The sequence below is a fragment of the Macaca thibetana genome, chromosome 3 (assembly GCF_024542745.1).
Source record: "Macaca thibetana thibetana isolate TM-01 chromosome 3, ASM2454274v1, whole genome shotgun sequence".
In the NCBI taxonomy this organism is placed as follows: domain Eukaryota; kingdom Metazoa; phylum Chordata; class Mammalia; order Primates; family Cercopithecidae; genus Macaca; species Macaca thibetana.
In genome coordinates this window covers 174,436,834-174,449,289 of record NC_065580.1, presented here as the reverse complement: position 1 = coordinate 174,449,289, position 12,456 = coordinate 174,436,834, and positions in this window count along the sequence as shown.

Below are 12,456 nucleotides of genomic sequence, written 5' to 3'. Positions count from 1 at the left end.
TTATTAAATATGTATATTCAACCACCTCACTCAGCATAAATCCCCATTCCCTTTGACCCTCTACCAAAGAGTCTGGTTCTGGCTTCTGGCCAAGGCTGTGCTTCCCAGCCTGTCAAAATGGCCACCCTGCAGACTTCAGCCCTTCATGAGAAGTAAAGCTCTCATTTCCAAACTTATTAACCTCATCATCTTTGAGCTCACATTGCTTATTGTTATCTGTATTAGCTAAAATGAAACTAAAGGAAAGTACTGGGTCTGACCTTGATATCATATCAAACTTAGATTTTAGTGAGTCTGAGCTTTGGCCACTAGCCTCAGAGCCATCCCTTAAAGGCAAAATTATGCAAAAACAAGAGAAAGTACCTCCAAGACCTGTGGTTACCAAGAAAGTAGTCAATGTGTGGGAAGGGCAAAACTAAGTGATGAGTAAAACCACAGAACACAGTGTGAAGTAATTGTTCCATTTTGTAGATAGATATCATCAGCTTCCTGAGGAACCTTTACTAAAATGGACCCTAATAGTAGCCAATTTAGAAGCAGTATCTTTTAAGTGCACAGAGTTGAAGAGAATGTTTGTGTTGATGCAGGACCCACGGCTTGCTATAGAACGATGGCAGATGAAGATATATAATCCAGACATGCAGGAAGATATTCCTGAGGGAACAGCCAGCCTAGCAGACTGGATAAAAGCCACAGTAAGATTTGTTTACCTTCAGAAGAGGAACTGTCTGATCCCCCCTATAAATGTGAAGTGGAGCACCTGAGTTGAAGGAGCTGATATGCTTTTATATGCAAAACATGTGGTCCTGGCTTCATGATGACAGAGATATTCACCCCCTGAATATGCCAGTTACTCAGATCATGGTAAATACTATGGTTAAGGGAGCCTCTTTTACATGGACACTACACATGAAATTGCTCCCACAGAATTGAACAACAGTTTGAGAAGTCTTACCAAATTTGCTGTCTCAGCTTCTCTTCAGGGATCTTACACATGTTAATAAAAATGTCAGATTAATTAGGCCGGGCTTGGTGGCTCACGCCTATAATCCCAGCACTTTGGGAGGCTGAGGCAAGCGGATCACGAGGTCAGGAGATTGAGACCATCCTGGCTAACACGGTGAAACCCCATCTCTACCAAAAATTAGCTGGGTGTGGTGGCAGGCACCTGTAGTCCCAGCTACTTGAGAGGCTGAGGCAGGAGAATGGCATGAACCCAGGAGATGGAACTCGCAGTGAGCCCAGATCACGCCACTGCACTCCAGCCTGGGCGACAGAGCAAGACTCTATCTCAAAAAAAAAAAAAGAAAAGAAAAAAACCTTAGGTTAATTAACAAGGGAATGGGGAAAGGCAAAAGGGAGAGTGAAATAATTCATCCCTGTAAGATGAAAATACTTAAATGATTACTAAAAAATAAAGTGAATAAAGAAAACATTGTTGAGGTGAAACTAGAGATTCAAGAAAGGAGAGAGTCATGAAATTCACCCCAGTGTGGTGGAAATCTTTAGATAGTTTATAAGATATAGGTTAAATAAAATGAAAATTGATAGGGTTAAAACAAAGGTCTTAATGCAACACTGTAAACAGCTGGGTGAAACAAAGGGAGACCTTTCTGTCCCCCCAATATCACCCAGCACCCAATCAGTTTGCTGTATCACTCTCAGCTGGAGAATTTTAAAAGGACAGAAGGTAAAGATTATAATAAGAAACTTCAACTGGAATTGCCTAGGACAATAGTTATACTGGTTAATCAAGATAGCAATTCACAGAGAGTCCAGAGTCACCTGACAAGACCCCTGGCTGGGGACCCAAAGTCTTTTGCAATAGAGAAGATAAAATGGTGTGGGGGTGAAAAAAAAGTTTATGGAACTGGAACATAAAAATACAAGGGTTGGTAAGATTATAAAACTTAGCATATTTGAACACACTTCACAGGAATTGGTTCTCTTTCTCTTGATCATATGATGGAAATGGACACTGTATCTGAGTGTGGAATGTTTCCTCTACCTAGTCCTATAAAACAGAAGGCATGTAAATCCACCTGTGTTAGGTCATTCTTGTGTTGCTATAAAGGAACACTTGAGGTTGGGTAATTTATAAAGAAAAGAGGATTAATTGGCTCTTGATTCTTCAGGCTGTACAAGTATGGCACTGGCAATCTGCCTGGCTTTGGGGAGGCCTCAGCGAGCTTCTACTTCATGGCAGAAGATCAGTGGGAGCAGGCACATACAATGGTAAGAGCAGGGGCAACAGGGAGAGTGGGGTGAAGGAGGTACCACAAGTGTTTAAACAACCAGACCTGATGAGAACTCACTCACCATTGTGAGGACAGCACCAAGCTATGCAGGTTCCTCCCACGTGACCCTAACACCTCCCACCAGGCCCCACCTTCAACACTGGAGATTATGTCTCAACATGAGATTTAGAGGGTACATCCAAACATTACCACCCTTCAAGTAATGTAAATTCAATATGATATGGTAAATGGGTACCTGCCTTAGCCCACAGAATGCAGAGTAGAAGCTAGAACTCTGTTAGGGATGAATTCTGCTCTTGATAGCCCTTTGTAGAATGTTTACTCAGGCTTATGAAAAACCCTGTGAGTGCCTCCCAATGCCTACTAGAATTTTGGACTAGTGAATTTCCACTTTTTACTGCCTTGTTATAGTACATTACCTGAAGTTATCACTATGACAGAAGGGCATAAAATGATCTTGACACCTGAAATACCCATGCTGTCCAAGATGATGTCAGAGAAACTAACAGGGATGGCAGTGCCCCCAAAGAGTTCCATAATAAAATGCAAATGATTTATAAAGGATTGCGCTATGTGGGGAATATGGAGAAAATACTCACAAGCAGACAGTTTTCCCTCTGGGACTGACTCTGGAACTATGTGAGGAGCTGCTGGATCCCAGAGGGCTCTCAAGTGACTGGCAAACAATGTCATGGTTTGTGCATGCCAGTTCTAAAGCAAATAATGACATCCCATCTGGAAGGCTGCTACTCTTTGAAAAGAAGGAAAAACGAATCACCTCAGTGGGCTGAATTACATCTTGTCTTTCTAACCGTGATGGAAGTATTGAACAGTGATAGAAGTCCCTGGATTTGTGTTTCTATTAACTCGTGGGCATTGGCCAATGGCCTGGCCCATAGCCACAAAGGCAATGCACACTGGGCCTATTAAAGAGATATCCATACACGGCCTTATGGAAATTTGAGGGGTGCTGTAAAGAGAAACATGTCAATGCTTATCAGAAGAGCCCCCTTCCAGGTTCGGAAGGTGACTGGAATTGACAAGCAGATATCCCCATACACTTCCTTGAGGTGGTCATCTGGGTCCAAGGAATGGGTGGGTATGAGGGTACCGCAGCAGTGAAGAGGTAAGCTGAGTCTAAACATGTTTCTCTTACACCCTCTCAGGCACAAAATGCCCTTAAGAACGATCTTGTCTGCCGGCAACAGAGACCGCTGATGGCTACGGAGCATATTTTCTGTTGGGAAGGCTCAGAATGTAGCTGGTAAGACTGATGCTGGTAGCCCTGAGTATCTACAAATGGGCATTGACATGAATAGACACTGACTCTAGAGTGGACTTTGCTTAACCAGCGGAAGATACAAATGTTCAGCGTGCCAAAACAACAACAACAACAACAACAGCAGCAGCAACAACAGACAGAAGATGGTGCCTGGATTTGGGTGGCTATCATTTCTTCAGTCCATGGAACACACTGTACAGCCCATAGTGTCCAGTAATATGCAGAGAGACAGCCTTCTCAGGTCAATAGCTTGCTAGAGAAGTAGAAGGGGAATCAAAACATTGGAGGACATAAAAGCACAAAGGGCTGTTGTATATGCCTTCATGAGTGTGTGCTCACATTCAACATGACTGGGACTAAAGGAGTGTCCTGCTAGATTTTTCTGTTTTTCTGGTTGATCTGGGGAAGAGAAGATGAGCAGGATGCCGATATGACTGAAATTCTTGCCAAGCGAGGAGTACACTGGTATAACTAACATTTGTTCTTTCTTTCTTTCCCTAATCACCTCAGATGTAGTTTTTCTCTACTGCCTGATGCATGGTCTTAAGACCAGGGCTACAACTACACGTGCTGAAAGCAAGGATGATTTCTAAGCAAGAAACTGAAACTACGTTTTTAAACCTTGTGTCAGAATTCCTAAGAGCCTGGTGGGGTGGGTGGTACTTTCATCTCATCCAGCAAGTTTGGGGCTAAGAGTGAATGCAACTATATTGCCTGGTGGTAAAAACAGCTGGCTAGTTCTGCACCTGTGTAACTTTACCCTGTTTAAATTGAAGTGGACTGATAAGGAGGTACTTGCTAGACTAGTGTTGCTGCCTGCAATCTAGACTAGCACAAGGGTAATTCTAATGACTCTTCCAGAGGTGAAAATATTTGAATATTAATTATGAAAAGCAAAAAAGGGTAGCTGAGAATAAAATAATAAATGGCATTAAATTGAGGCAAACACATTACATTGATACCTTGAAAGAGGCTCTGAGCAAGAAATTGGATTGTCTTATAGCTAAATTATAATAGATAACTAAAATGGTGAAGCCATATGTTTTCCAAGACCATTCCTGCTTTTGGAACCTGACAAGATTGAACGAACACCTGCAAACCTGCGTGGTCTCATCTTGGGAAACAATAATATAAAGTGATGAACTGCACTAATTATTCATGACTGAATGAGATTCTAGTAATATGGCAATGTCTACTGAGTTGTATGTCCTTTTAAAGTAAGAGATCTGAGTTAGAAGGATGGACTATCATATTCTGAAATTTGTATTTTTTTTCTTTTAATTTTCATAGGTTTTTTTTTTTTTATACTTTAAGTTCTAGGGTACATGTGCACAACGTGCAGGTTTGTTACATATGTATACTTGTGCCATGTTGGTGTGCTGCACCCATCAACTCGTCAGCACCCATCAACTCGTCATTTACATCAGGTATAACTCCCAATGCCACCCTTCCCCCCGCCCCCCCATAATAGGCCCCGGTGTGTGATGTTCCCCTTCCCGAGTCCAAGTGATCTCATTGTTCAATTCCCACCTATGAGTGAGAATATGCGGTGTTTGGTTTTCTGTTCTTGTGATAGTTTGCTGAGAATGATGGTTTCCAGCTGCATCCATGCCCCTACAAAGGACACAAACTCATCCCTTTTTATGGCTGCATAGTATTCCATGGTGTATATGTGCCACATTTTCTTAATCCAGTCTGTCACTGATGGACATTTGGGTTGATTCCAAGTCTTTGCTATTGTGAATAGTGCCGCAATAAACATATGTGTGCATTTGTCTTTATAGCAGCATGATTTATAATCCTTTGGGTATATACCCAGTAATGGGATGGCTGGATCATATGGTATTTCTAGTTCCAGATCCTTGAGGAATCGCCATACCGTTTTCCACAAAGGTTGAACTAGTTTACAATCCCACCAACAGTGTAAAAGTGTTCCTATTTCTCCGCATCCTCTCCAGCACCTGTTGTTTCCTGACTTTGTTGCCCAGGCTGGAGTGCAGTGGTGCGATCTCGGCTCACTGCAAGCTCCGCCTCCTGGGTTCACACCATTCTCCTGTCTCAGCCTCCCAAGTAGCTGGGATTACAGGCACCCGTCACAATGCCCAGCTAATTTTTTGTATTTTTTAGTAGAGACAGGGTTTCACCGTGTTAGCCAGGATAGTCTCGATATCCTGACCTTGTGATCTGCCCACCTTGGCCTCCCAAAGTGCTGGGATTACAGGCGTGAGCTACCATGCCTGGACCTGACATTTGTATTCTGTTTTCATCCCAGTTTCCTGGCATGCAACTCCTAAAATACTTAACATCTGCAGAAATAAAAAAGGGAAAACTTTAATAAAATTATATAAACAACATAATGGATAGTTTTATTTATAATTTTTACCATTATTATTACTATTTTTCTTCATTCCGGGTAGAGTGCAGTGGTGCCATCTTGGCTCACTGCAGCCTTCCCCTCCTGGGTTCAAGGGATCCTCCCATGTCAGCCTCCTGAGTAGCTGAGACGACCCATGCACACCATTCCCAGTTAATTTATTATTATTACTATTACTATTATTATTATTGGTAGAGATGGGGTTTAGCTATGTTGCCCAGACTTGTCTTGAACTCCTAGGCTCAAAAGATCCACCCACCTCAGCCCCACAAAGTGCCGGGATGACAAACATTAGCCACCACACTCGGCCCAATTTTTACCGCTCTTGAGTTTCTCAGTGATCTAAGGATGCACAACCAGAATCTTCAGTCATCTGAAGGTATAAAGGTCACACGACAGGCCAGTTTTAGATGCAAAAATCTATAGATCTTCTTACTAAATACAGAACCTAAGGAAATTATTTCCATTTCCTTTGGGGCCCACCCAAATCAAAAAAAGTACTACTAAAAGCCAACATTCTGGGCAAAAATAATTTCTAACCAATATCCCTACTTGTTCTGCATTTTAACAATGGGTATCCCTTGCAATTAGCATACCACTTTGAATTAAAATTCTGGCAGCCAAATATCTCTGAAAGTATTCCCAAAGTACTGCTACTCAAGTACAGGGATCGTTACATTGTTATTCCAGAAACACATTTTACTAATGAAAAAGGATGTATCTTTGCAAACTCCATAGTCTGAACTGGTTCAGCAGACTCAGTGGTTAGACAGACACAACATCTTCCTGAATTTGCGTCCACTGCAGCACACTTTTTAGGACAATTTTAACTACTGATAAATGAAATTAGCAACTCTAGTGATTTATTTTTGGTATTTAAAAAGTTACAATTTGATATCAATAAAGCAGTGAAAATCTAGCAAAGATAGAAACATTTAAATTAATGATTTTCTATCTATTTTATAACTGTGTGGCCATAACTATCTACCGGTAATATAATACAATATCATGAAAATAATAGTTGTGCAAATCATAACTGTCAGGTAAAATCAGCATCAAGATTCTGACACTGTAGGCAGTTAGGTTTGTTAGGGGTAATGAAAATTCAATTTCCAATAACAAATATAAGTGTGCAGATTGCATGTCATGGGATTATGCAAAGACATCTTTTTGCTCAACTTGAAACATCAGGCTGTAAAAGGCACTCTAAAATTATACTAGAATATGTTTAACTGCAAGAAAGAGTAACATAATAAACATCTAAAGCCTGATTGTTGTGAAATGTAACACATTTTTTGACTTAGTATAATTATCAAAGGTTTTTCCTTATCTAAAAATGTTTCTTTTTTAACACATCATTTAAATTTATATTAATATACTACTATCTATGTCTTGAGAAAATACAAAATTTTAAATTCTTCTGAAACAGAAGATGTATGAAAGAAATACTCACGATATATGTATAGTAACCAAAACAATCTAGTGTTCAGACAATATTAATCACAGATTCTTAAAGAAATATCAGAGAACATTCAATGCAACACATACTGAGTACAGTAAGAATGGTTTCTGCTATATAATTAAAAGCATTTTCTCATAGGATATCCCTTCTCAATTCATAATATTTGTCGTTATTGAAAAAATAAGACAAAAAATGGTTTCTCCCTTCAGCAGAAAATTGCTTTAACATAACAACCTTCTCTTCATGGTCATACTAAGGCACCCAGAGTGTGTAGAGTAGGATTTGTTTTTACTCACAGAGAACCCTTTAATTATATTAAAATGTTAATAATTGTGGTTTTCTTTTTTTTTTTTTTTTACATTTTTTTAAAGTTACATGTGTTTCATTTAAGCAGATCTAATGCAAAGAGCTTTAGATCTCTCATCTCCAGACCATTATCTCTGGCAATATACCATTTTCAAAGTATCCTCATAAATAAATACATAGTCAAGATATGATTCCAAAAATAGAACTTCAATTGTTGTGATTACTAGACTTCCATTATCCAGATTAGAGTGCATTGACTTTATGGTTGCCATCATATTTGTACACTGATGAAGACTGCAAAAAGTAAAAACTTGCTAGCCAGTAGTGTATAACACATTTGTTTTAGACTAAAAAATGGGACCTAATCTTGATCTATAATACATGTTTCATTTCTTGGCATTATTATTATTATTATCATCATCATCATCATTATTATTTTGAGTCAGAGTCTCACTCCTGTCGCCCAGGCTGGAGTGCAATGGTGCGATCTCGGCTCACTGCAACCTCTGCTTCCCAGGTTCAAACGATTCTCCTGCCTCAACCTCCCAAGTAGCTGGGATTACAGGTGCCAGACACCACGCCTGGCTGACACCAGGGAAAGATGAAAACGAACAAAGCAAAAAACCAAAAGTTTTCTTCATTCTCCCTTCAATTATTTCCTTGAAGCTTTTCTCATAAGAGATGTTCAAGAAAGGCTTTTTGATTTTTTATTTTGATGTTCAGTACATTATTCACTTAGGTTTTATTCTACTTGTTATTTTAAAATGGGCAGTAATAGGAATTATTCTTGGGCAGGTTAGATTTGGTGAACCTCCAATAACACCCAGTGAATAATTGAATACTATGCATGTAATTAAGGCTGAAACTAATACCCCGGTAAGTAATTAAAATTTTCCCAACATCATACAGAAATTCAATATTAAGGAAGAGGGTAGAAAAATTACGCTATTAGAGGATTTTTAAAGGGTTACTGTTTGCACTATTTCAAAGAAATTCTGATACTTTGGGTTATTAAATTTTTTTACGTATAACAATTAGATGTAAAGCATAGAGATACTATGTCTGTTTTGCAATTTACATTATTGAGAAAAAGGGAGTAAATATTTGCAGAAATTTATTAAGGATGAATTTAATTTTGAACTAACAAAAACAAGAACAATACGGTCACTCAATATTACCAAATAAGATTTTTTTGGGGGAAGGTCTATTTTTCAGAATAAGGAAAACCTCTGTGTGTTGCAAGCAAATTAAACAAAAACTTTCAGGACTGGTTCTTTTATCAATTTTTTTCTTCAAACATGCCCTCTTTAAAAAGGCCATTCTTACAAATGAGATCCTCATTGTCTATTTGTCATGTGAACAGGTGAGACAAGATGTGCTGACATTAATTGAAAATAAATGTCCATATCTTCTTTCCTGAAATATATTTATATGTTGTCATTTTCCCAAAAGAGTAACCTTAATCATTGCCAACAGAAAACACTCAACTGCTAATTTCATAAAATATATTCAACCTAAGCAGTAACTTACAGTGTTCTTTTTTAAACACTGTCATTTCTAGACTTACTCATCATTCTTATTTATTGTCAAAGTCAAGGTGCACTAGAGCAATTTAATGTATACCATGAGAAGATAAGAAAATTAGGATATGATCTAAACATGTCAGACTGTGTGAACATGACACCACAAATAATCAGGGATAGTTCCAGCAAAATGTCATCGCATTCAACATGACCGCATTCAATTCGACCACATTCAAAATCATATATTTAAATTCAGGATTTGGTAAATGATTTATTAATTGTGCTCATGAGATAACATGAGCTTAATAAATATAAAATGTAGGTACTTGTTTATGTACAAGTATATATTGTTAAGCTTATACATTTAATATACATTTTTTCTTCTCCCATCCTGTATAAAGATGGAAAAATATTTATTATATGCTACCTAGACTACACAACTGTATGTCAGATCTTCCATTTGTCTATATTGCTAATTTTATGCTTTGATCTCTGAGACCAAAGTTACTAATTCTTAGTAGATCTGAAAAAGATTATTCTTTCCCAGCACACACACACATATACACACTCATGCACACTCCTGACAAAAACTTCTTTTCTAGTGCAGTATAAGTCTATCTGTTTAATGATATGCCAGTACAGAAACTTTAGAGACTTCCTGAAATTGTGATCAGAAGTATAATTCAGGGAATTCAAAAGTCACAGAGGCTTTTTGTCTAGAGCAGTGGTTGGCAATTTTTTTTTTTTGAGATGGAGTCTTGCTCTGTTGCCCAGATTGGAGCGGTGCAGTGGCGCAATCTTGGCTCACTGCAACCTTCGCCTCCCGAGTTCACGCCATTCTCCTGCCTCAGCATCCCAAGTAGCTGGGACTACAGGCACCCGACACCACGCCCGGCTAATGTTGGTATTTTTAGTAGAGACAGGTTTCACCATGTTGGCCAGGATGTTCTTGATCTCTTGACCTCGTGATCCACCCGCCTTGGCCTCCCAAAGTGTTGGGATTACAGGCTTGAGCCACTGTGCCCGGCCTGGCAAACTTTTTAGGTTAAAGGGTCCAACAGTAAATATTTTAGGCTTCTCTGTACATATAGTGTCTGTCACAACTACTCAATCCTGCCATTGCAGTATGAAAGAAGCTATAGACAATACATAATAAAAGTGTGTGACTGTGTTCCAATGAAACATTATTTACAGAAACGGGTGGAGAGTTGGGGTTGAACCGAAAGCCTTAGTATGCAGACTGCTGATCTAGATGAGAGAATCAAAACTGTTGAAGAATGTAAGCCACAAATTTGCTTTTGGTGGGACCATGGCCCAAGAAAAGTCTGGGCAAAGCCTCACATTCATATTTAACAATTTTTATATCAATAAGACTTACGATAAAATACAATAGTGGCTGGGCACTGTAGCTCAAGCCTGTAATCCCAGCACTTTGGGAGGCCGAGACGAGCGGATCACGAGGTCAGGAGATCGAGACCATCCTGGCTAACACGGTGAAACCCCGTCTCTACTAAAAAATACAAAAAATTAGCTGGGTGTGGTGGCGGCGCCTGTAGTCCCAGCTACTCTGGAGGCTGAGGCAGGCGAATGGCGGGAACCCGGGGGGCGGAGCTTGCAGAGAGCCGAGATCGCTCCATCTGAGAAAAAAAAAAAAAAAAAAAAAAATACAATAGTATATATATTTACACCCTGAAGGCTATCTAGCTAGAAAGTTATTGTCGCTAATAATTCTGGTCTATCAACTATGGTATGAATATTTCCTCCAAATTCATGTGTTGTAACCTTAACTCCCAAGCTGACAGTAATAGAGACTGGAGCCTTTAAGAGGTGATCAGGCCATGAGAACGGAGCCCTCACAAATGGGGTTAGTGCCCACATGAGAGAGATCCCACACGATGGAGCTCATTTGTCCCTCACACCATGTAAGGACAAGCAAAAAGACACCATCTACCCACTGGAAAGCGGGCTTTCATCAGACATTGAATCTGATGATGCCTTGCTCTGGGATGTCTTAACCTCCAGAACTGTAAAAAAAAACAAATTTGTGTCATGTAAAAGCTACCCAGTTTATGGTTTTGGTTGTAATAGCCCAAAAGAACTAAGGCAGTAAATTTCTGACTAGAAATTTCTGGGCTATTTAAACTGAGATATGGCCTTTTCTGTTTACCTACAAAAATTAAAAATAAAAATGAAGTAAAAATAAATAAACTGAGATATGAGTGTGACACAAATGATCAGTGATTATGTATTTGTTGCTTGTTTCATGAATCATACTCAATGTTGTATATAACACTATGATTAAATTATTGATTTGGATATTTTTTCCTCCATTTTAAGTATTTTTTTCACAATTTATAAAATTCTAAACTTCAAAATATTGAGTACTTATCATATACATTTTATTTTCAATGCATTTATTATAGGATCACTTTTATATTACATAAATTATTATTAAAAAATGAAAATCCTTTATCCAGTAAAGCATAGTAGTACAAAGCTTGTAAATACACTTCCCAGGTTTGTAAATGAGCACCAAAATTTAGTAGTTACGTAATCCTGTGAAATTGACTAAATTCTCAGGACTCAGATTCTACCCCACTAAAATTGGAAAACGGCATAACTATCTCACAGGGTTATGTAAAATTTAAATATGTGAATACAGACTAAGTGCTTAGAGTAATGCCTGACATATAGTGTACATAACTTAGAATACCTGTCACAAACATCGTTTGTTTTATCCTATAGTAGTGGTATTATAGCACAATTTATAAATCTTGAACTAATGTTACAGAATTTCATATTTGAAAGAAATTTAAATTAAATATGAAACATTATACGTTAATATTGATTATTTTAGTGTACTGAATTTTCCTCTACATAGTTTTATAATAAATTATTTCTGAATATATGTCTTTGATGTCACATAACACATGTTTGTATTACAGTCTAATAACAGGAGATAGGCCAAGATTTTACAGATAAAGATTTCTATCAGAACTTTACCCAAAATTACTGATAAACATAAAGTTTATCTCATTGAAATTTACCATTCAAAATACACAAAGAACATCAGTGGTGAACATTATGGTCAATGCAAAACAAAACCTTAATTATACCAGTTTACTTGCGTAAAGTAGGAAATGTTGAACATTTTCACAGCTGACAGTCCTCTTAGTATATTAGTAATACAGAATATATTTCATCGCTTCAGTGTAATATTTCAAATCCTAATAACTCACAAAGAAGTTAAC